The sequence below is a fragment of the Anolis sagrei genome, chromosome 11 (assembly GCF_037176765.1).
Source record: "Anolis sagrei isolate rAnoSag1 chromosome 11, rAnoSag1.mat, whole genome shotgun sequence".
Taxonomy (NCBI): domain Eukaryota; kingdom Metazoa; phylum Chordata; class Lepidosauria; order Squamata; family Dactyloidae; genus Anolis; species Anolis sagrei.
Window position 1 is genome coordinate 30,960,521 of NC_090031.1, and position 23,832 is coordinate 30,984,352.

Sequence of the window (23,832 nt, forward strand, 5' to 3'; positions counted from 1 at the left end):
CTTCAGTGCACCTACCAGTTGCGTTATGTCTCTCTCCGCTTTCCCCATGAGATGATGGGAGTTGCAGTTTGCTCCATTGAGAAGGCAACATGTGTGCAAGGCTGGAGTCCTGTTGGTTGAGCCTTATCAAAGTAGATCAATGAAATTGATATTTCAGTGCAAGTCAATACACGTTCTCTTTGTGTGCCTTCAATTCCACTCTGATTTGGAATGGGTTTGCCTTTGTCTTCCTTTGAGGCTGAGAGAGTGTGACCTGCCCAAAGTCACCCAATGCGTTTCCAGGACTTGAACCATGGCCTCCAGAGGCGTAGTCCATGGTTGTCCCATTGAAGAAACAGACACACAAGTCCACAACTCAGTGGTCCTACTTTAGTTTAGATTAGGCGTGGACAAACTTAGGCCCTCCCTCCAGGAGTTTTGGATTTCAACTCCCACAATTCCAATCAGGGCCAGCTAACACCTCCCAACAAAGGATTCCCCCAGGCAGCAACCAGCCAGGGTTTGAAGCTGCAAGGCCATTCAATGTGAATCAAGGTGGCCAGATTCACACTTCCCTCCAACACACAAGAGTTCTTTCTCTCACCCTGGACATCAGGGCCAGCTAACACCTCTCAACAAAGACTCCCCCCAGGCAGCAACCAGCCAGGCTTTGAAGTTGCAAGGCCATTCAATGTCAATCAAGGTGGCCAGTGGCAACATTCACACTTGCCTCCAACAGACAAGAGTTCTTTCTCCCACTCTGGACAACAGGGCCAGCTAACACCTCCCAACAAAGGATTCCCCAGGCAGCAACCAGCCAACTTTGAAGCTGCAAGGCCATGCAATGCCAATCAAGGTGGCCAGTAGCAACATTCACACTTGCCTCCAACAAACAAGAGTTCTTTCTCCCACTCTGGACAACAGGGCCAGCTAATACCTCCCAACAAAGGATTCCCCAATGGCAACATTTACACTTCCCTACAACAGACAAGAGTTTTTTTTGTCCCACTCTGGACATTATTCCATAGATGTATCAACCCCACTTGCCTAGTTTCGAACAAACCTCTGAGTATGCTTGCCCTAGATGTGGATGAAACTTCAGGAGAGAATGCTTCCAGAACATGGCCAGAAAACTCATAGCAACCCAGTGATTCCGGCCATGAAAGCCTTTGACAACACACCAAATGGGATTATGAACCAGAGCTGGAGTCAGAGATAAGGCTTCTAAGTTTGGAGATAAGGGAAGGAGACTGTGATGAAATCTTGTAGATTGATGAGCTGTCTCCATGCATCTGATGAAGTGGATTGTCGTCCGTGAACGCTGGGTGCCAATAACGCCTTCCTCCCAAAGTCTCAAAAAGCGCTACTGTGTTCCTTTCCTTGGGATAGAACTGGAAGATTCTCTTGCTCTGGTGATAATACTTGGAATTGTGTTCATCCAGTGGAAACCATGAGAAATCAGGACTGGACTAAAACGGTGATGATGATGACTACAAATGGAGTCTGAGCTCAGAGCAGTCCCAGATCTGATCACATGGTCTGCAGCCCCTCCCACAACACAGAGTGAAGGAACCAGCATACAATACAGTCAGCAATCTGAATTATATACATAACCAATAACTAGTGGAAGGTTGCTATTTCCAACAGATGATAATAATAATAGTAATTTATTTATTACCCACCTTTCCTTGCGGCTTCCTTCACTTTTGCCCCCAAATAATGAGTGATTGGGGGGGGGGGGAACAAAAAGGACCCTTTGCTGGTGGCCTGTGCAGAGGCATCATGCTAAGGAGGCCAAACATGCCCTTGGGGTTATTCAACTGGAGGGGCTGTAAACCACGTGATCAGATCTGGGACTGTTCAGGACTCAGACTCCATTTTAGAATACAGAGACTCCATTAGACTCTCAGAACAGAGAGATGCTTTAGGCTTTGAGCTGTTAAGATTCTAAGAAAGATGCCCCGTGTTATCTGCACAGAGAAATGTTTTTGTCCATTGGCATGTCTTCATTCCTATCAGTTCAAAGCAATTCCTAAGTATATCAGTCTAACAGCTGAGAAACCTAATTGCCTTACATGAATACTAGTTGCATGAAGGTTGACTCAAGCAAGTTTTTAACTGGGTTGCTGTGAGTTTTCCAGGCTGTCTGGCCATGTTCTAGAAGCTTTATCTCCTGATGTTTCGCCCATATCTATGGCAGGCATCCTCAGAGGTTGTCAGCTATATTGGAAACTAAGTAAGTGGGGTTTATATATCTCTGGAAGGTTCAGGGTGGGAGAAAGAACTCTTGTCTGTTGGAGGAAAGTGTGAATGTTGCCATTGGCCACTTTGGTTAGTATTGAATAGCCTTGCAGCTTCAAAGCCTGGCTGGTTGCAGCCTGGGGAGGGGAATCCTTTGTTGAGAGGTGTTAGCTGGCCCTGATTGTTTCCTCTCTGGTTTTCCCCTGTTTTCTGGTTGTTGCTCTTTATTTACTGTCCTGTAAGAGAGGCTTATATATCTGTGGAAGGACCAGGGCGGGAGAAAGAACTCTTGTCAGTTGGAGGCAAGTGTGAATACTGCCATTGACAACCTTGATTAGCAGTGAATAGCCTTGCAGCTTCAAAGCCTGGCTGGTTTCTGCCTGGGAGGGAATCTTTTGTTGGTTGGTGTTAGCTGGCCCTGATTGGAATTGTGGGAGTTAAAGTCCAAAACACCTGGAGGGAGGGTCCAAGTTTGCTCATGCCTGATCAGAAGTAGGACCACTGGGGTACTTGTTGGGAGGTGTTGGTTGGCCCTGATTGGAATTGTGAGAGTTGAAGTCCAAAACACCTGGAGGGAGGGCCCAAGTATGCTCATGCCTGATTTAAAGTACCAGCACTGGGGTACTTGTTGGGAGGTGTTAGCTGGCCCTGATTGGAATTGTGGGAGTTGAAGTCCAAAACACCTGGAGGGAGGGCCCAAGTTTGCCCATGCCTGATCTAAAGTAAAGTAGGAGCATGGAGGTGTTTGTTGGGAGGTGTTAGCTGGCCCTGATTGGAATTGTGGGAGTCCAAAACACCCGAAGGGAGGGCCCAAGTATGCTGATGCCTGATCAGAAGGAGGATCACTGGGGTACTTGTTGGGAGGTGTTAGCTGGCCCTGATTGGAATTGTGGAAGTCCAAGACACCTGGAGGGAGGGTTTACGTTTGCTCATGCCTGATTTAAAGTAGGAGCAATGGGGTATTTGTTGGGAGGTGTTAGCTGGCCCTGGTTGTTTCCTGTCTGGAATTCCCCTGTTTTCTGAGTGTTGCTCTTTAGGAGGTGTTAGCTGGCCCTGATTGTCTGTCTGGAATTCCCCTGTTTTCTGAGTGTTGCTCTTTAGGAGGTGTTAGCTGGCCCTGATTGTCTGTCTGGAATTCCCCTGTTTTCTGAGTGTTGCTCTTTAGGAGGTGTTAGCTGGCCCTGATTGTCTGTCTGGAATTCCCCTGTTTTCTGAGTGTTGCTCTTTATTTACTATCCTGATTTTAGAGTTTTTTACACACTGGTAGACAGAGTTTTGAACTCTTCTGGGGAAGATCCCACTTTACAAAAGGTTAGGCCTGGTTTTCCCAAAAGGCTCTGAATGCCATTTTCCAAAAGTGCAGGCCCAAGCCTAGTTCCCAAGGCCAGTCTTTTACCATCCCATCCAGGCCTGGTTGAGGTTTATGCGCTCCACATGGGACTATAATTTAAACCATCTCTCTTTGGGAAAAGCAGGATCCCCAAAGCCAGCAAAGATGGGAGCCTCAGTTGTTGATCTTGGTTGGAAGTGCAAGCAAGGCAAGGAGAGGAGGCCCAGCACTTTTATTTTGGGGGGGACTTGAGAAAGCCAAGGGGGTGTCCTCCCTTGTTTGGAAGCTTGCTCTTCCAAGATTGACAGCCTGCAACGTCAGCAGAGAAGAAAGAGGGAGGGAAAGGAGGAAGGAAGGAAGGCAGGAGGGAGGCAAGGCTCCCCTCGGCATCTCTCCCTCTTTCTCTCTCTCTTCCCTTCCTCCCTTCTTTTTTTTCTTTTTTGGAGGGGCATGGATGGAGACAGAGCCCTCCAGAAGAGACGCCCTGTCTCCTTTCCTCACCCCAAGCATCTGAAGGCCTTCCTTCCTTCTTAGTGGACTCTGATTATTATTATTATCATCCTCTTTTATCCATATTTTGGGTCCAAGGATGCTGACAAGACCCCTTGGATGCTTTTGATGAAGCCAAGGGGACAGGAGCAGAGGAAGCCACATCCCTCCAGACTTCAGGACGGTTTCTGTGAGTCCAAGTTTGTGAAATCTAGTCTCTAAACTGGGCTGAAAAGGGGATTTTTTTTGGAAAGGGTGGGTTGAGATGGGAAAGGGAGTGTTTACCGCCTTCAAAAGAGAAAGGAACCACTTGCCATCCCTTTGGAGGGAACCAAAGTTGCTAAAGTCTTGCATGGTTTTGAGGGTTGGGTTGGGGGATCCATGGGGGGGTCCATGGAGGAGGATTGTGCCCCCAATCCTATGGCATTGCCCTTCAGTCTCCACATTCCTAAAGTGAAAGCCTTTGGGAGCAGACTTCAGAATGAAAGTAAAAGCGATGCCAGAGAATGGAAGAATTTCTAGGGGGCCTAGAAATAAAGTATTATTATTATTATTATTATTTTATTACTATATTTTATTATTATTCCATTTTATTATTATTATTCTATTTTATTGTTATTCTGTTTTATTATTATTCTATTTTATTTTTTATTAATAGTCTATATTATTATCATTCTATTTATTATTTATTCTATTTTATGTTTATTCTTTTTTTATTCTGTTTTATTGCTATTTTTATTCTATTTTTTGTTATTCTCTTTTATTTTTATTCTATTTTATTATTCTCTTTTATTTTTTGCTATTAGTCTTTTTTATTATTATTCTATTTTATTATTATTATTATTATTATTCTATTTTATTATTATTAGTCTGTTTTATTTTATTATTCGCCTATTTTACTTTTGTTATTAGTTTATTTTATTCTATTTTTATTATTCTATTTTATTTTTATTGTTAGTCTATATTATTATCATTCTATTTCTTATTATTCTATTTTATTTTTATTTTATTGTTTTTTATTCTATTTTATTATTATTCTATTTTATTTTGTTTTATTATTCTATTTTATTTTTTGTTATTAGTCTATTTTATTATTCTGTTTTATTATCATTCTTTTTTATTATTATTCTGATTTATTTTTATCCTATTTTGTTATTATTCTATTATTATGATTATTCTATTTGATTATTATTTTATTTCATTTTTATTATTCTATTTTATTTTTGTTATTAGTCTATTTTATATTATTATTTTATTGACACAAAAGCACATTATGTCACAGCAAATGAGATCTATATGCTGGATTTCGTATAACAAAATCACAAGTCGGAATACTTCCCAAGCGTCTAGGACTGTGTGATGTATTATTATTATTAGTAGTAGTATTATTAGTATTAGTATTATTCCCACTGTGTCCTCCTCCTTCCAATGCGGTCTATTTCGGGAGAACAAAGTCACTGTGTTGTCAAAGTCTTTCCTGCTGGAATCACTGGATTGCTGTGAGTTTTCCGGGCTGTAACCTGGCCAAACAGCCCGGAAAACTCACAGCAACCCAGCCAGAGTTGGGGAGTCCAGTGTCCTCAAACCCTGTCTTGGGTAGGCGCCTTTCTCCCTTTCGGAACTCCTATTTGGAAGCGTGAAATCAGGGTCGGTTGGTGAGATTTGGACTTTCCAGTTTGTAATTCCAAGGTGGGTCAAAAAGTTTTGCCTCCTGCGTCCAGTTTGGAGCAAAAGGTGAGTAAGCTGAGGCTGTCCTCCTTTGGGCAGACTTGGAAAGGGAGCAAGGAGGGAGGCAACAGGAGTGTTGTTTACCCTCCTCGCCAGGAGCCCCAGTCCTCCCAGTTCCTCCCAGTCCATAGGAACACAAGGAGGACCAATGGAGAGAGAAATAGACAGGCCTGGGTCCTTCTTGTTTGGATGGATCTCCAAGGCGGCCTCCGACATTGGAAGCGGGTTTTCCCAAGAGCCGGAGAATTGGCCTTCGTGGGAACACAAACCCAACCCAACCGACGAGGGAAAGATTTTGGAAACAACCTTGGATGGAAAAGAGAAGCGTCATTCTCGGGGGAGATGGAGCAATTCGGAGGGACTGGCAATAAGGACACCCGCTTTTGCACCGCTTGGCCTCATCTGAACGCTCCCTTCATTCTCACCAATCTTCTTCTTCACCTTTTCCTTCTCTTTCTCCTTTTTTCTCCTTCTGCTTCTCCTTCTCTCCTCCTTTCCCTTCTATTTCTTCCTCTCCTTCTCCTCTTTCTCATTCTTTCTCCTTTTTTTCTCCTTCTCCTCTCTTGCTTTTCCTTCTCCTCCTCCCTTTCTTTCTCCTTCTCCTCCTCTCCTCCTTTTCCTTCTCCATTTTCTCCTTCTCCTCTTTCTCCTTCTTCTCCTTTTTTTCCTCCTGTCCTTCTTTTTTCTCCTCCATTTTCCTTCTTTTTTTCCTTCTCCTCCTCCCTTTCTTTCTCCTTTTCCTACTCTCCTTTTTTCTCCTTCTCCTCCTCTTCTCCTTTTCCTTCTCCTTCATTTTCTCCTCCTCTTTCTCCTTTTCCTCCTCTCCTTCTCCTTTTTCCTTCTACTTCTTCTTTTTTCTCCTTCTCCTCCTTTTTCCTTCTCCTTCTTCTTTCTCCTTCTCCTCCTTCTCCTTTTTCCTTCTCCTTCTTCTTTTTTCTCCTCCTCCTCCTCCTTTTTCCTTCTCCTTCTTCTCTTTCTCCTTCTCCTCTCCTCCTCCTCCTCCTCTTTTTCCTTCTTCCTCTTCTTTTCTCCTCCTCCTCCTTCTTTTTCTCCTATGACCTAAACTTCCACTAATTGGAGTTACTGCTAGATGTTCAGAGATCTAGAGACGCGTTGGAGGCCAGCCTGGTGTGGAAGTTGGGCTAATACTACTACTACTACTACTACTACTACTAATAATAATAATAATAATAATAATAATAATAATAGCAGCGACGTGGATCCTTGCAAGGAAATCAAGATGCTGCTCTTGGTCAGAAGTCCTCACCCTCCTCAATGCCGCCTTCTTCCTTCTGGAGGCATTACTTTCTGACCCACCCTCTAGAATCCGCTTTAGGAAAATAGACTTGCCGCCTCAAATGTCGATTCCTGTGTAATATTTCAAAACCGATCCCTTTGAAAATCCCTACAATCCTTGCTGAAACACGGATTGGATGCAATGGCAATTTTTGGGGCGATTTCCCCGACCCGCGTTGGGTCGCATGCGGGCTCCATCCATCCCTTGGGTTCCCTTTCCCGAAGCCTTAGTTCTCGGATCCCAGAAACGCCTGGGTTTGGGTTTTGTATCCAGGCAGGTGAGCTAGCTCTTCCAAACCCCTGGGATCAATGGATCCTTTAAGGAAAGGCAAAGAATCCACAGGGGAGTGGGTTCAAGTTGGGTTGGCTCTCTCTCTCTCTCTCTGCATTTCAGGATTGGCTTCAAGGTCTCGGGAAAGTCCTTTCAAACCATCATATTATAAGAAGGACCTATATATAATACATATATAATATATAATATCCTTGAAGTGACTGGATTGACCTTGAAGGAGCTGGGGGTGGTGACGACAGACAGGGAGCTCTGGCAGGGAATGGTCCATGAAGTCAGGAAGAGTCGGAAACGACTGAATGAATGAACAACAACAAATATATAATACATAGGTAGTCATTTATTATCACCATCCATACATTACTGGGTAGGGATAGTTTATTATTGTGATTATCCATAGATTATTATATGTGGATAGTTGTTTATTGTTATTATTACTACTATTATCTGTATATTATATATATGGATCCATACATTATTCCATACGGATATATATATATATATATATACATACACACACACACACACACCCCTATATATTATGTATAGATATTTATTATCATCCCTACATTACTGTATAGGGATAGCTTATTATTATTACTATTATTATCTGTATATTATATATATGGATCCATACATTATTCCATATGGATATACACACCCACACACCCCTATATATTATGTATAGATTTTTCTACATTACTGTATAGGGATAGCTTATTATTATTACTATTATTATCTGTATATTATATATATGGATCCATATATTATTACATACGTATAGTTATATATTATATATAGATAGTTAATTGTCATCTTCCATATATTAGTCTATAAGGATAGTTTATTATTATTACTATTATTATCCATATATCATTACTATTATTATTACACACACACACACACACACACACACACACACATATATATATATATCAATACATTATTACCTAGGGGGATATATATATATATATATATATAGTTTTTTATTGTCATATATCATTATATAGGAATACTTTGTTATTATCCATATATTATTATATGTGGGTAGTTATTTATTATTATTATTATTATTACTAGTATTCTCTGTATATATATATATATATATATATATATATGGATCCATAAATCATTACATATGTATAGTTTATTATATATACCTATATATTATATATAGATAGTTATTAATTATCATCATCCATGTATTATTATATAGGGATAGTTTATTATTATTATTATTATTATTATTACAGTATTATTATCCATATCTTATTACATAATTATTTATTATTATGACTATTATTATCCATATAGTATTATTCATGGATCCATGTATTAGAGATGGATAGTCATTTATCATTATCATCCATATATTATGTGTGGATAGTTATTTATTATTTTTATTATTATTATTATCCATCTCTTACATATGGAACCATATACTATTACATACGGGTGATTATTTATTTTGATGACTATGGTTATCCATATATTATTAGACATGGATCCATGTATTAAATATAGGTAATTATTATTATCAGTCCTATATTATATATGAGATATAGAAAAGACATAAAAGTAGGATATTATTATATTATTACTATATATATATATATATATATATATATATAGTAATAATATAATAATATCCTACTTTTATGTCTTTTCTATATCTCATAATAATATATATATAATATATATAATAATATATAAGTAGGATATTATTATATTATATATATATTATTATAATAATAATAATATATATATAATATAATAATATCCTACTTTTATGTCTTTTCTGTGTGTTTTCTAAAAAGCGGGTCATCCGAAAGGTTTGGTGGGCATTTAATCCAAAACCAGTTGGAGGTCTCAGAGGTTGGTGGCATTTGGTAGATTTTCACAGGTTTTACTCTTTCTCTGCCATCTGTGGGTGTGGAACTTGCTCAGGTCCCATCTACACTGCCAGAGAATCCGGTTTCGGATCCCAGATTATTTGCTTTGGATTATATAGCTGGTGGAGCTTCAGCCTCAGTCGCTCACAGCCTTTGCAAGGAGTCTTTCCAAAGAGCCAGAGGAAAGGGAGGGCCAAAGCAAACTAACAGTAGTACTAGGAAAAATAGCAATAATAATAATAATAATAATAATAATAATAATCCAATACATCACACAGTTCTAGACATTTGGGAAGTGTCCAAGGTGTGATCCAATACAAAAGTGGGCAACGTGATCTTGTTTGCTGTGAACGTGTCTTGCTGTATATCAAATAATAATAATAATAATAATAATAATAATAATAATAATAATAACAATAACAACAATACATCACACAGTCCTAGATGCTTGGGAAGTGTTTGACTTGTGATTTTGTGATACGAAATCCAACATATAGATCTTGTTTGCTGTGACATACTGTGTTTTTGTGTCAGGAAAATAATAATAATAATAATAATAATAATAATAATAATAATAATAATAATTATTATTATCTCAGCCCGCATTTGGATAAACAATAAACATTGACAAAATCACAATCTGTCAGCTGCAATAGGCCACCTTACTTGAATCTGCGTACATCATTCGAAAATACATTGCACAGTCCTAAACTTGTGATTTTGTGATACGAAATCCAGCACATATATCTCATTTGCTGTGAAATACTGTGTTTTGTGTCAGAATAATAATAATAATAATAATAATAATAATAATAATAGCACTAGTATGACTAATCAATCTCTAAGGGGGAAAAGATCTAAACCCAGAGCCAAGGAGTTGGGACTCTGGAGACCTGGGTTCGAATCCCCACTTTTGGGAAAACATTTTGGGAAAACACTCTCTCAGCCTCAGAGGAAGACCCAGGCCAAGCTTCTCTTCCTATAATATGAGGCAAATATTCTTAGGAAAGTTTGGTTTGTAAGGATGGCTTTCTTATCCAACATACTTTGCTTCCATTCCCTAATATATTTTTTTCTTGGACTACACCGCCACATAATCCAGTTTCAGAATGCAGATCTAATGCTTTGAATGGGAAGATATGGGGAATTTTTTTATAGAATTTGTATATATTGACGGTAAAGGGAGAAAACCTGTAATAGAAACAATGGAATTGTAGAAATAATTATTGTAACTGGCTGGGGGGGGGGGGGTGAAGGGTCAGCACTAGGTGGAGGGTAAACAAGGGGAAGGCTGGTAGAGGTAAACAACAAGTATGTCATAGAGCGAGAGGATGGACATATTATAGGAATCATATTTCTTATGCTTTCTCTCCAAATGAGACAAAACTTTGTATTGCTGAGGCTTTCATGGCTGGAATCACTGAGTTGTGAGTTTTTTCAGGCTGTATGGCCATGTTCCAGAAGCATTCTCTCCTGACGTTTTACCTGCATCTATGGCAAGCATCCTCTGTGAGGTCCTCACAACCTCTGAGGATGCCTGCCATAGATGCAGACGAAATGACAGGAGAGAATGCTTCTAGAACATGGCCATACAGCCCGAAAAACTCACAACAACCCAGAGAAAGCTTTATTTGAGTGTTTCTGTGAATGCTTATTTATAATCTGTGAATGCTTATATTTTTGGCTTCCAGTGTGGATTGTTTTGTGTGCACCTTATCTCTCTAAATGGCATGTACTATATTAACCTTATTATAACTTAGCCTTTTGTCAAGACTAAATTCAAGGAAAACTTTTTCAGTCTCTACATTCTGTCCATTTTGTATTATTTTTAACACGAGGGGGTACGTTTCTACTGTCTTTTCAGAATTGTTTTCAATGGATTTTTTAAATGTGATGGCGGGATTGTTTTTCTTTAAAACTTCTGCATAATAATAATAACAACAATAATAATACTATTATGAAGGTGGGTCAAAAAGTAATGCCTCCATCGCTGTAGCTTTTCTTTCTTTCCCAGCTACTGGACTATCTATGCATGGTATGATAGAAGGAACCTTACTCTACTGATAGAGTATTCCATCTGTCTATCTGTCTATCTGTCTATCTGTCTGTCTATCTATCTATCTATCTATCTATCTATCTATCTATCTATCTATCTATCTATTCTCTATCTGTCTGTCTGTCTATTTATCTTCCTATCTATCTATGTGCATAATGTGTACCTGACATACGAGGGTGGGTCAAAAAGTAATGCCCTCACGGCTCTAACTTTTCTTTCTTTCCCAGCTACTGGACTATCTCTGCATGGTAGGATAGAGGAAACCTTACTCTACTGACAGAGTCTTTTCTTGTTCCAATTGACTGATTAGAACCATGAATCTGAAGCTCAAAGAAACAGTTGTCAATGCATTTCTGGGGGAAAAAAGGTTGCACACCTCAGGAAAAATCCATACTCATTTGAAGAATGTTTATGTAATGGACTTTGACCTGTTTGGACCTCTGAAAGACAACTTACATGGTTTCAGATTCAGTGACTTGAATGATGTTCAAACAGCTTTAAAATAATGAAGCAAAACTCTGAATTTTTCCAAAATGGTTTGGATGCCTGGGTTCAACAATGGCACAAATGTGTCCAAATGGATGGTGACTATGTTGAATGGTAGTTTTGGGTTGAGGACAGTTCAGGCTCTGATCTGGAGCAATTTCTGCTCTTATAGGTTCATTCATAATGTTTTTATGACGCAGGAGGCAAAATGTTTTGACCCACAAGCATAATAATACTTCACTCTCCCCAAAGGGACTCAAGGTGGTTTACATACATTAATTGTAACAGTTCTTTTTGTCTGTTGAGCATTGAGTTTCTGCCGGTTGTGAGTCCGCCCTGAGTTCCCTTCGGGGTGCAAAGAGGGAGGGGTACAAGTACAGGAAATCAATAAATAATAAACAAATACACATAAATAAGGCAAACATTCAATGCCTTAAATAAATCACACAATATCAAAAGATGAGAAATAAACATCAGCAGATGTATTGCAATAAAAGAAATCAGATTAAAATAATAAAAGATACTAAGGAAAACATAATTATTGTTTGTTCAATTGCAGTTTGTTTTCACTCCAAATTGTGTTTTAACACCTTGGGTCTCGCATTGGGAGAAAAGTCATATACATAAACCAATAGCCCAACACTATACAGGAGAGTGGGGTTGATCATACAGGAAATATTATCTATATTTATATATATGGATCCATACATTATTAAGTATGTGTGTGTGTTATTATATAAAGATAGTTATTTACTATCGTCCATATAGGCATGTTTTATTATTCTTACTTTTATTATCCATATATTATTATTATCCCTATATTATTATATGTGGATAGCTATTTATTATTATTATTTTATCTGTATATATATATATATATATATATATATATAAATAAATAATAGATCCGTACATTATTAAGTACGTGTATGTGATATTATATATATATAAAGGTAGTCATTTACTATCAACATCCATATAGGGATGCTTTATTATTATTACTTTTATTATCCATATATTATTATTATTATCCCTATATTATTATATGTGGATAGCTATTTATTATTATTATTATTATTATTATTATTCTATCTATCTATCTATCTGGATCCATACATTACATACAGTAATGTATGTATTGTCGAAGGTGTTCATGGCTGGAATCACTGGGTTGTAGTTTTTTTGGGCTATATGGCCATGTTCTAGAAGCATTCTCTCCTGACGTTTTGCCTGCATCTGTGGCAAGCATCCTCAATGCTTTACATGTCTACTAAATTCTGGCAAATTCAGTAGCGTTGACTCCCACTTATATGTAATGAATGGGCATTCAATTAATGATATTCCTTGTTCCTTAAAAAAAAGAATTGGATTATATGAGTCTACACTGCCACATAAACTGGATTCAGAAACTGAATGACAAAATCTCCCCAATGTTTTAGGAATACATCTGGGAAGGTGGCCCCTGATGGTGTGTCTGCGTTCCTGCCCCCTTTTCCTAATCTTTATTGCTTTTTTCCCACTGGAAGAGCGGCCCTTGTTCTTATCTGTCTTGCCTGGTAGGATGTTTACGCAGAGCATCTCCCAGGGTCTGCCTTTGGGATTAGGACCAAAGCTCAAAATGGACTGACTCTAAAGATAAGGAAAGGCCTCTCTCTTATTTGGGAGGAAAAGGGTCGCCAACCCTCCATGCCATCTTTCCAGCATAGAGCTCATAAAGGGGTCGGAGGAGGCGAGACTCCATCTCCAACGGGTCTTTCTTTTTACAGCAGGAGACTGGAGATTATGGACCTTGCCCCTGTTTCCTGGGACAATTGCAAACATTTTAGGGGAACACATTTGGGAAGGAGGGTGAGGAGTGTGCAATTGTGTTTTTTTCTCTTTGAAAGTGAATTAAGTCCAGTGTACACCGGGTGGGTCAAAAAGTTTTGCCTCCTGTGTCATAAAAACATTATGAATGAATCTATAAGAGCAGAAGTTTATTTATTATTATTTATTTACGATATTTATATACCGCCCTTCTCACCCCGAAGGGGACTTAGAGCTGCTTACAAGATATATATAGATATAGATATATAGATATAGATATAGATACACACACACACACATATACATACAATATATTATATTATTAGCATACTACAATATCAGTATTATATATTACTATATTGTACTATACAATTATATTGTAATATTAATAATATTACATGTAATATAAATATATATAATTACAATATTGTATTATTATTATTATTAGTATTATATTGTATTGTGTTATAATGTTATAAATATTATATGTATATACAATATATTATATTATAGTATATTATATTATATTACCAGCTGTCCCCTGCCATTTGTTGTTGTGGCCCAGTCTGTATATATGTGTTTTGTGAGTGTATGTATGTGTAAATGTGTATATATTTGTGTATATGTGTATATATATGTGTTTGTGTATATATGTGGTTTTGCACATGTGTTGTAATGTATTTTTTTTTGTATTGGGGGGGGGGTTAAGTCTCTTCTGCTGTGTTTTTCGGTGTTTTTATGAGTGATGGTCACTCGTTGGCCTGATAGGTGTATTGTGTCCAAATTGTGTATATGTGTATATATATATGTGTGTGTGTGTGTTTGCGTTTATATGTGGTTTTGCGCATGCGTTGTAATGTATTTTTTTGTATTTTGGAGGGGTTTTTACGTCTCTTCTGCCGTGTTTTTCAGTGTTTTTATGAGCGATAGCCACTTGTTGGCCTGATAGGTGTATTGTGTCCAAATTGTGTATATGTGTATATATATGTGTGTGTGTGTTTGTGTATATATGTGGTTTTGCGCATGCGTTGTAATGTATTGGGGGGGGGGGGTTCTTTTGGCTTTTTAACTTCCTTCTGCTGTGTTTACCAGTGTTTTAATGAGTGGTGGTCACTAGTTGGCCTGATAGGTGTCTTGTGTCCAAATTTGGTGTCAATCTGTCCAGTGGTTTTTGAGTTATGTAAATCCCACAAATAAACATTACATTTTTATTTATATAGATATTATATTATACTAGCTGTCCCCTGTCACACGTTGCTGTGGCCCACATGAGGGTTCTGTGCGGGAGGTTTGGCCCAATTCTATCGTTGGTGGGGTTCAGAATGTTCTGTGATTATAGGTGAACTATAAATCCCAGCGACTACAACTCCCAAATGACAAAATCAATTTTTTTGAGTGAAGGACATGCCTTGGGTTGTTAGGTGTCTTGTGTCCAAATTTGGTGTCAATTCATCCAGTGGTTTTGGAGTTCTGTTAATCCCACAAACGAACATTACTTTTTTATTTATATAGATTATATTATATTATATTATATTATATTATATTATATTATATTATATTATTAGTAGAGCACAGGAGACAAGATGGAAGTGTCTTCTGCCCCCCTCTCTCTTCACTCCGGCCAGAGCAGCACTTGCTCCTGATCCTATCCTGAACTGTCCTCGACACAAAACTACCATTCAACATTGTCACCATCAATTTGTACACATTTGTGCCATCGTTGAACCCAGGCGTCCAACCATTTCGGAAAAAATTCAGTGTTTTGCTTCATTATCCATGATTTTAAAGCTGTTTGAACGTCATTTAAGTTATTGCATCTGAAACCAGGTAGCTAGTCTTCCAGAGGTCCAAACAGGTCAAAGTCCATTACAGCGTTCCCATAAACATTCTGGATTTCCCGAGGTGTGCAACCTTTTTTACCCCAGAAATGCATTGATGACTCTTTCTTTGAGCTTCAGATTCATGGTTCTAATCAGTCAATTGGAACAAGAAATGTCTCTATCAGTAGAGTAAGGTTCCCTCTATCATACCATGCATAGATAGTCCAGTAGCTGGGAAAGAAAGAAACGCTAGAGCGATGGAGGCATTACTTTTTGACCCACCCTCTTTATAATGAGGTCTGCTGCTTGGGGAATGTGGAAGGGATGGGGGGAGGCTGAAGGTTTGTAAAGCTAATGCAGATGGCAGACCTTATTAAAAATATACATCTGTTGGGAACTCCTGCAAATATTCCTGGAGTCCCGGCTCTGTGCGGGGATTTGCAGAGATGGGGAATGCAATCTGGCCGGATCCTGAAAATGTGGAACCAGAAAATCCACCCCATATTTCTCCTCTCTTTGGCTCTAGAATAAGTCCCAAGAAAATGTCCATAAAGTTAATAATAATAATAATAATAATAATTTATATCCCGCCCCTTCTCCAAAAGGCTCTCAAGAAAATGTCCATAAAGATAATAATAATAATAATAATAATAATAATAATAATAATAATAATAATAATTTATATCCCGCCCCTTCTCCGAAAAGATTTGGGATGGCTTATAATACATGAATATAAATCCAAGTAAGAATAAATACATAATACATAACAAGAAAAAAAATGGCAAGCAACCTCTGAGGATGCTTGCCATAGATGCAGGCAAAACATCAGGAGAGAATGCTTCTAGAACATGGCCATACAGCCCAAAAAAACCTACAACAACCCAGTGATTCTGGCCACAAAAGCCTTTGACAATACATTAAAATAAAAAATATTGAAAACTAACAATATCATAATAGATTGCTGTGAGTTTTCTGGGCTGTATGGCCATGTTCCGGAAGCATTCTCTCCTGACGTTTCACCCACATCTATGGCAGGCATCCTCAAATCATAATAAAATGCACAGATTAAATTGGGCAGGGTTTTAAAACATATTGTGCACCAGGGCAAAACCAGTTCAAGCCAGTTGGTGTTTGTACAACTATAAAAGCCACCATCATAATAAGTTATATAGCTAATCATTTCCAATGAACTATAGCTTTACTTTTTCATTGGGGGAAAAAGCCTGAGTAATACAGAAAATAAATGGGAAGCGTTATTCAAAGGTGGTTGTTGTCTCTATTATGATCTCTATTTTTGCCTTGTGAGAAGTTTTCCTAAGTATTATTATAATGTTTGCTTACACCCTGCTTTTATCTCTCCACAAAGAAGACTCGTGAAAATATGAAGTCCAATTGAAGATAGATATTTTGAGTTTGAAGCCATCTCATTGGGGAAATATGTCTTCAAATATTCTTAAAGGCCTCCGTGCCTGAATAGCTCACACCCACCGCAGATTATTTTGCGTATTTTTCTTACATCATTTGGGATTGCTTTGGGATGAGCTGGACGTATCTGGAAAACAAATACTTCCTTTGTGAGATCATTTGAAATGCATCTGATGCATTCATGACAGAAAGTACTCGAATTTAGTAATCTGTAGAATAATAATAATAATAATAATAATAATAATAATACTATTTGACAAAAGGCCACCTTACTTGGACCTGCACATATCATTCGAAAATACATCATATGGTCCTAAATGCTTGAGAAGTGTTCGACTTGTTATTTTGTGTTTGAAATCCAGCTATGTCATACTGTGTTTTTGTGTCAGTAAAGTAGTAATAATATATATTTTTTGTCGTGTCAGGAGCGACTTGAGAAACTGCAAGTCGCTTCTGTTGTGAGAGAATTGGCCGTCTGCAAGGACGTTGCCCAGGGGACACCTGGATGATTTTTGATGTTTTTATCATCCTTGTGGGAGGCTTCTCTCATGTCCCTGCATGAGGAGCTGGAGCTGATAGAGGGAGCTCATCCACCTCTCCCCGGATTCGAACTTGTGACCTGTTGGTCTTCAGTCCTGCCGGCACAGGGGTTTAACCCACTGCGCGACTGGGCCCCCCAGTAATAATAATAATAACAACAACAACAACAACAACAACTGGAAAAGCTGACATAATACGAGGATTTAAAGATAAAACTGCAAAGACTCTTGGCACACTGGGTGCAGTGCCTAAAGACCTTGGCCTGCACTTAAACACAATTGGCACTGCCAAAATTACCATTTGTCAGCTGCAAAAGGCCACCCTACTCAGATCTGCACACATTATTTGCTGGTTATTATTATTAATATTATTATTATTAATAATAATAATTTGCTGGTTCATCACACAGTCCTAGACACTTGGGAAGTGTCCAACGTGTGATCCAATACAACAGCCAGCATAGTGATCTTGTTTGCTGTGTACTCATCTTGTTGTGTTTCTAATAATAATAATAATTATAATAATAACAACAATAATAACAATAATAACAACAACTTTCCAACGTGTGATCCAATACAACAGCCAGCATAGTGATCTTGTTTGCTGTGTACTCATCTTGTTGTGTTTCTAATAATAATAATAATAATTATAATAATAACAACAATAATAACAATAATAACAACAACAACTTTCCAACGTGTGATCCAATACAACAGCCAGCATAGTGATCTTGTTTGCTGTGTACTCATCTTGTTGTGTTTCTAATAATAATAATAATAACAACAACAACAACAACTTTCCAACGTGTGATCCAATACAACAGCCAGAATAGTGATCTTGTTTGCTGTGTACTCATCTTGTTCTGTTTCTAATAATAATAATAATAATAATAATAACAACAACAACAACAAAACAACAACTTTCCAACGTGTGATCCAATATAACAGCCAGAATAGTGATCTTGTTCGCTGTGTACTCATCTTGTTGTGTTTCTTATAATAATAATAATAATAACTTTATTTATAGCCCACCACCATCTCCTAAAAGGGACTCGGGTGGCTTACAGAGCAGCACATGATGGTGCCACACAAACCACGTAAAATACAGTTCATCAGCTTGTATAAAATCACTGATATGTCCCTTATATTGAGTTAGGTAGCAAATTTCGGTGCCGCCATGTTAGTTCGTATTTTATTGTTGTGCTTTTCTTGCCGGGCACTGGAAGAGGCCCATTGTGTACCAAAATAATGAGATTGGCCTTGCAAACTGCATGGCATTTCACCAGGGAGACTGGATGGCCATCTGTCAGGGGTGCTTTGAATGCAGTTTTCCTGCTTCTTGGCAGGGGGTTGGACTAGATGGCCCATGAGGTCTCTTCCAACTCTATGATTCTATGAATGCAAACAATCCAGGGAGATGGCAAACTCTTTCTGGGCAGAGAGAGAAGCTCCTCCATCACTCAAAAGCCACGGCTTGTGTTTCGATATAAATTGCTTCTAGGCAATCCTATTGCTACTGAATTGAGGTTAATGCTTAACAAGATGTCGGTGTGTATTTGCTCTACAGTAAATGGCTCCAACAGGATCAACAAGTAAAATGTTTAGGATCACTGGGGTATTTCAGTGGAGATTGCTTGTGAACGAATATTGCGAGTCAAAAAGTTTTGCCTCTTGGGTCATAAAAGTATTATGAATGAACCCATAACAGCAGAAGTTGCTCCAGATCCGAGCCTGAACCGTCCTCTATGTAAAACTACTGTTCAGCATAGTCACCATTGATTTGGACACATTTGTGCCACTGTTGAACCCAGGCATCCAAACCATTTTGGAAAAAAATCAGCATTGTGCTTCGTGATCCATGCTTTTAAAGCTGTTTGAACCTCATTCAAGTCATTGCATCTGTAACTTTCAAACTTCTTCACCCAATGCCACAAATTGCTGAGGTCCATTACAGCATCCCCATAAACATTCTTCAAGCGATGATGGATTTCCTGAGGCGCCAGGAATTCAATGACTACTTTTTCTTTGAGTTTCAGATTTGTGGTTCTAACCAGTCAATCGGAACAAGAAAAGTCTCTATCAGTAGAGTAAGATTCTCTCTATTCTATCATGCATAGATAGTCCAGTAGCTGGGAAAGAAAAAAAAGTTAGTGCGACGGAGGTATTACTTTTTGACCCACCCATGTAGAAAGCATTGGAGCTTCAAGAATTGTCTTGGTTTTTCCGTTGTGTTTAGCATGCTCTCCTTTTATTGTTGTCAATGTGTGCCTTGGTTTCGGAATCCTGGCAGACTCACCTTTCCTTGGCAAGATTGCTTTCCGATGAGGGTTTTATTTATTTTGTATCAAAAGCATTGCATAAATTAGTATAAAACTGATAAAAATAGAAGGAGCGCAGGCAGCTAAATATCTTTTGACCAAAAACTGGCAACAGCAATGGCATTGTCTGTAGCCTCCAACAATTCTTCCTCTGGACATGAGGCAGGGCATAGTGGACAAGCATACAGATGCAGAGTTGTCTGTACATGAGGCAGAGCATAGTGGACAAGCATACAGATGCAGAGTTGTCTGTACATGAGGCAGAGCATAGTGGACAAGCATACAGATGCAGAGTTATCTGTACATGAGGCAGAGCATAGTGGACAAGCATACAGATGCAGAGTTGTCTGTACATGAGACAGAGCATAGTGGACAAGCATACAGATGCAGAGTTGTCTGTACATGAGACAGAGCATAGTGGACAAGCATACAGATGTAGAGTTGTCTGTACATGAGGCAGGGCATAGTACACAAGCATACAGATGTGGAGTTGTCTGTACATGAGGCAGGGCATAGTACACAAGCATACAGATGTGGAGTTGTCTGTACATGAGGCAGGACATAGTGGACAAGCATACAGATGCGGAGTTGCCTGTACATGAGGCAGGGTACAGTGGACATGCATACAGATGCAGAGTTGTCTGTACATGAGGCAGGGTACAGTGGAAAAGCATACAGATGCGGAGTTGTCTGTACATGAGGCAGGGCATAGTGGACAAGCATACAGATGCGGAGTTGCCTGTACATGAGGCAGGGTACAGTGGACATGAATACAGATGCAGAGTTGTCTGTACATGAGGCAGGGCATAGTGGACAAGCATACAAATGCGGAGTTGTCTGTTCTGCTCCACAGTCACGCAAGGTGTGGGATTCTTATAGGTCTTGCCATTTTGCCAGGTCATCTTTTGATCTGCCCACTCCACTTCTGAGTCTGTTCAGGGACTTCCAAGTTGCCCATTCTTGACTTGCCCCTGGAGGAAGACCCTCACCGATGAGGGTGTGACAGTGTTACCTTCCCAGGGTGGGCCAGTGGCTTTACATAGAGGAATAGGAGTTTTAAATCCTGGCCTTGCAGAGAATGCATAAACAGCACTGGGTTATTCTCCTTTTATATAAAAGGAGACTGGACATTAAGTCCAGCCGTGTCCGACTCTGGGAGTTGGTGCTCATCTCCATTTCTAAGCCAAAGAGCCAGCATTGTCCGTAGACACCTCCAAGTAATGTGGCCAGCACATAAAAAATAAAATAAAAAATAATAAAAATATAAATAAAAATATAATAAAAATAAATAAAATAAATAAAAATAAGAGTCAATCAGAAAAACAAAATCCTCTTATCAGTACAGTAAGGTTCCATCTTTCACATCATGCATAGGTAGCCCAGTAGCTGCGAAAGAAATAAAGGTTAGGGCAATGGAGGCATTACTTTTTGACCCACCTTGGTAACATAGCAAAACATCAACCACCAAACGTGAAAATGCACAAGCGGTAAATACAGAAAAGAGAACATCAGCCAGCAAAAGGTATAACACATATCTACATTGATAAACACACAACGCACACGGCTTAATTATTTGCTTTTGATTTCTGGGAGGGAATGTGAACCCCAAATTATTCCCTGGCTCTGAATGCTCTGAAAATTAGCAAGTAAAGGAAAGCTTCCCCGATAGCCGCCAACTCCAGAGAGCGTAATTCAGAAATGACATGTCTGCTGCTTGATTTTTAGTTTTGTGAGGTTGGGGCAGAACACAAGAAGGCATTCAGACCAGCCGGTTATGAATTGCGGATATATGAGAGCAATATTCAAGGCAGGAACTGCTGGAAAGAGAAACCCGACTGCCCTGAGACACAGCTAGTCAAAAGGACTAGTGAAAGTGGGCTGGCAGAGAGCTTTCAACTATAAAATATATGGGTTTGGGCCTCTGAAAGTAGCGATATCTTTTCTTGGAAGGTGACTCGGCCAAAGGAAGGGTGGTTGCCAACTATTTTTATCGGCTCTCATTGCTTTGCTCGACAGACATGAACAAATGCAAAAAGTGTAGGTACGTCTGCGTGTTTCTAATTTGGGGAAAGCTCATCTCGTGGTTCGTGCAGATGCTCGAAGTCCAAGAACAAGGCAAGAGCGTTCACTTGTGGTTAGTTAAGAATGAGGTTAAGAATGGGGTGGCGGGCATATTGGATGTCCACTTCTGCCAGATATTTGGCACAGACGAGCTCAAGATGCTTGGCTCGAGGCCCTGCAGTGAAATACAATATTATCTCCTTTCCAATAATTTCTCCTTCAGAAGTTGTCCAGCTTGGCAAGTGTATCGAGACATGCCGCCATCTTAGCGGAATAACGAAGGGCAGGTTATATGTGAAATCCCTCCTCCCAAACCCCAAATCCTTTCACTGTCCTCTGACATGATCTCATGTCCTGTTTTGAGAGGGACAGCAAAGGAAAATGGGTCAGAGTACTGGGCTGGCCTTAAGCTCCTCAAGGACTATGAAGGCTTGAGTCCTTGCGTGTTGCATTGTCTAAACCTGAAGAAGGTTGGAAATACCAACCTTCTTCAAGCCTCTACTAGTAATTTGTTACGTATATCATTCAGAATGCTTACTATACTGTATATGTGTGTACTGGTATGCAGTTTTCCTTAACTCTATGTTGTGGGAGGGGCTGCAAACCATGTGATCAGATCTGGGACTGTTCAGGACTCAGACTCCATTTTAGAAAAGAGACTTCATTAGACTCTCAGACTGTACAGAGACTTAATTAGACTTTCAGAACGGAGAGATGCTTTTGACTTTGAACTCTTAAGATTCTAAGAAAGATGCTCAGATCAGGGACTATTCAGGACTCAGACTCCATTTTAGAAGAAGTATGCTTTTGGACTTCAGTAGGAACAGAATGCTTTAGGAAGACAGAGACTCCATTAGACTCTGAAACCAGAGAGATGCTTTAGACTTTTGGACTGTTATCAGTGATCAGATCTGGGACTGTTCAGATTCAGACTCCATTTTTAGAATGTTGAAACAGAATGCCTTAGGAAGACAGAGACTCCATTAGACTCTGAAACCAAAGTGATGCTTTAGACTTTTGGACTGTGATCAGTGATCAGATCTGGGACTGTTCAGATCTCAGACTCCATTTTTAGAATGTTGAAACAGAATGCCTTAGGAAGATAGAGACTCCATTAGACTCTGAAACCAAAGTGATGCTTTAGACTTTTGGACTGTTATCAGTGATCAGATCTGGGGCTGTTCAGATCTTAGACTCCATTTTTAGAATGTTGAAACAGAATGCTTTAGATACTCTATTAGACTCTCAGACCGGAGAGATGCTTTAGACTTTGGACTGTTGAAAGAAAGATGCACTGTGTTATCGGCACAGAGAAACTACTTCAAATTCTATCTGTAACTGGATTGATAAGCAATGCACCTGTATGCTGAATATATGAAGTTAGTGAGTAAAGTAACTATGTTATTTTAACAAAGACTACTTTATTTTTATCTCTTGAGAGCCTGTTTTGAACCAAGATATTTTAAGGGAGAATAGATAACACTTATGAAACTCTACTATATGTTTTTGTGAATTGGCATATCTTTGTTCCTAATAGTTCAAAGAGATACCTAAGTATATCAGTCTAACAGTTGAGAAACCTAATTGCCTTGTATGCATACTAGTGGACATTTACCACTGAGGAGAAGGTTGACACAAGTGGGTTTTTAACTCTTCTCAGGAAGATCATATTTAACAAATCCTGGTCTCTAACAAGGTCATGCCTTTCCAAAAGATGTCTGGTTATGAATGCCATTTTCCAAAACAGAAAGAAAGCCGCAAACCCTAATTTGAATTCAGTTGAATAATGGTGGGGTATACATATAATTTATTGATAATTCTCAGTCTTATGTGATAACTTCATTGCAAGGTTGGGGAGTAAAACCATTGAATACCTGGAACAGTGTCAAGATAGTGGTTTGAGTTATGGGACCAGGATCTGAGATCCTGTTTAGCTATAGAAAAGCACACTGGGTGTTTGGGACTATAAGTCTTTGAGATTTTTTCCAGTCTATGAATACCTACTATCTATATAAATAAAAATGTAATGTTCATTTGTGGGATTAACAGAACTCAAAAACCACTGGACGAATTGACA

At 38.9% G+C, this 23,832-nt stretch overlaps 1 protein-coding gene across 3 annotated transcripts in view; it reads left to right on the forward strand.

Annotated features, from left to right (window-relative positions):
* Nucleotides 1-23,832, forward strand: part of TBX4 (T-box transcription factor 4) — a 99,345-nt gene that overhangs the window by 10,663 nt on the left and 64,850 nt on the right. The window contains exon 2 of one of the 3 annotated variants that reach the window (XM_060756798.2): nucleotides 4,139-4,229. The exons of 1 other annotated variant lie outside the window; for it this stretch is intronic. The gene's annotated coding sequence lies outside the window, so the exon portion shown is untranslated. Of the gene's footprint in view, nucleotides 1-3,636; nucleotides 4,230-23,832 lie in introns of those variants that run through there. One more of the 3 variants, XM_060756797.2, reaches the window with a different exon arrangement.